Source organism: Penaeus monodon, chromosome 30, assembly GCF_015228065.2.
Source record: "Penaeus monodon isolate SGIC_2016 chromosome 30, NSTDA_Pmon_1, whole genome shotgun sequence".
Classification (NCBI taxonomy): Eukaryota; Metazoa; Arthropoda; class Malacostraca; order Decapoda; family Penaeidae; genus Penaeus; species Penaeus monodon.
In genome coordinates, this window is record NC_051415.1 from 23,722,997 (window position 1) to 23,724,936 (window position 1,940).

The window sequence follows — 1,940 nt, forward strand, 5'->3', positions numbered from 1 at the left end:
TGCATATGTCTCTGTTTCAGTGTTTACAGGTGAGAGATACAACTTGTAGGTAAATTATAACATCAGACTAAGTTACAGCTCAGTAAAGCAACTGTTTATAGATGTTAACATCCTTACGTAGATGAAATCCTCTGCTTCAGCGAATGACTTGAGAACAAAAGCAGTCAGCCAAGTGGAACCAGAGTCATCGGCTGTTCCAAAGGCACTGAAGGATCCGTTATAATGGCGGTACAGGAGCTCCCTCTGGTAACCTAGAAGTTTGTATTCTTTTATTTTTCGTAGTAAATCAAAATGGAATCAAATCTATTTTCTAAAAGTTCATCTTTGTAGGCTTCGCGTAGAAAATGTGAGGCAACTTACCTGTCTTCATATACTTTAGGAGTCTCTCAGTGCTTTTTGGTGTGTCTTGGTTGGTGCCTTTAAGATACTGAAGTATGAAGATATTTGGGGCGAAGTTGACCATGTTCTGTTCCCCACAACCATAAGGCATACGGATGAGAGAACCTAGATTCTGCGAGAGGGTAGAACAGACTCTGATTAAACAATACGATGCTGTAAATGTGAAATTTTAATACCCTGATATTTCATAAAGAGAGGAAAAACCTGTTAACAGAGATAAACTGTTAAAAAAGAAACAATATATATTCCCTCAGAAAAGGTCAAGAACAACGAAAGGTGACCTCAAGGGAGAGAGCTAGCAGGTCACCGCCCGCAGTGACCCAACCGCGGTCCGAATCTGGGACGACGTTTGGGCGTCTCTTCAGCTGCCACGTCTCCAGCGCGCCCTCGCCATCACTGAAGTCTGGAATGAATTAGAAACTCTTGTGTGACTTCCTCTACTGAGCCTTCGTTGCACATACTTTCTGTTACAGAGTTGCTTCTGCTGTGCTGTTGCGAATGGGATTGCATTTCTGAGATTGTCAATTGTAACAGTCCTGATGATCATTTCGTTCCTCACCTTCGGCACAAATATATTTACTCCAAGTCTCCTCTTGTGGGAAACCTTCAGCCTCAACCTTTATTGGCTTGATCAAGGCGTCGCTGAAATTACAGAATGTGTTTATTTACATTCCTTTTCTTCTGTTCCAGTGATGTTACCGGGTCAAATATACTGGAGTGAATGGTGCTTGGAATACTGATGATAAACTGGTGTTGTCATCATAAACAATTCATGAAACGATATCAGAATTGAGTAATCACTAATTACTGTAAGTCGTTTCTAAGAAGAGAAGAAATAATTAACAATCAAAGCTTATGTAACATAAGTAGATAATAGTTCGTAGTAGTAGTATCGATGCAACCTAGCCTGACCTCTTCTCAATCCCATCTACGGGGGCGCATAACCCGGGGTACGAGCTGTCCACAGAAGCCGACAAAGTGAGGTTGACTTCTCCTAGTTCCAGCGCTGCAATCTTGATTATGTGAACTTCTTTATCTTTCCCTGCGAGACACGACCTCCTCTGATTGTTGGGTTGTTCTTCAGACGATTCTTCTATGATTTTATACTCGGGGCTTTCGTGCAACGTAATCGTTACCTGCACATAAAAAAGTGGAGCAAATTCCATCATCCTATTTCATGGAAATAACAAAGGAAGGTCCCAATAAGTTAACAAAACCAATACCGATACGCATGCCCATTAGTAATGTCCAAGTAATAACTGGCACAAAACTAATGCTAAAACTAAGACTCACCGGCAACGACTGGTTAAGGTAGTTAAAAATGGAGATCTTGACAGGAAATACTTCCCCGCGCTTGACAGATGGAGGGAGGGTCAAATCAAGGAAGAAAGGAGTGAAGGTTGTGATGGACGCCCGTTCTGAGAGCCCCAAGCCTTTCTGGGGATGGGCGCACCACACCTTCCCAACCCATTCGGTGATTGTGTCCGGGAGGTGAAGGTTCCTCTCGGCGACCCCGCTTGACCTGTAAATACAACGTGGCT

The 1,940-nt window shown here is 42.8% G+C and overlaps 1 pseudogene; it reads right to left on the minus strand.

Annotated features, from left to right (window-relative positions):
• LOC119592654 overlaps positions 1-1,940 on the minus strand; it is a 22,140-nt pseudogene that overhangs the window by 4,794 nt on the left and 15,406 nt on the right.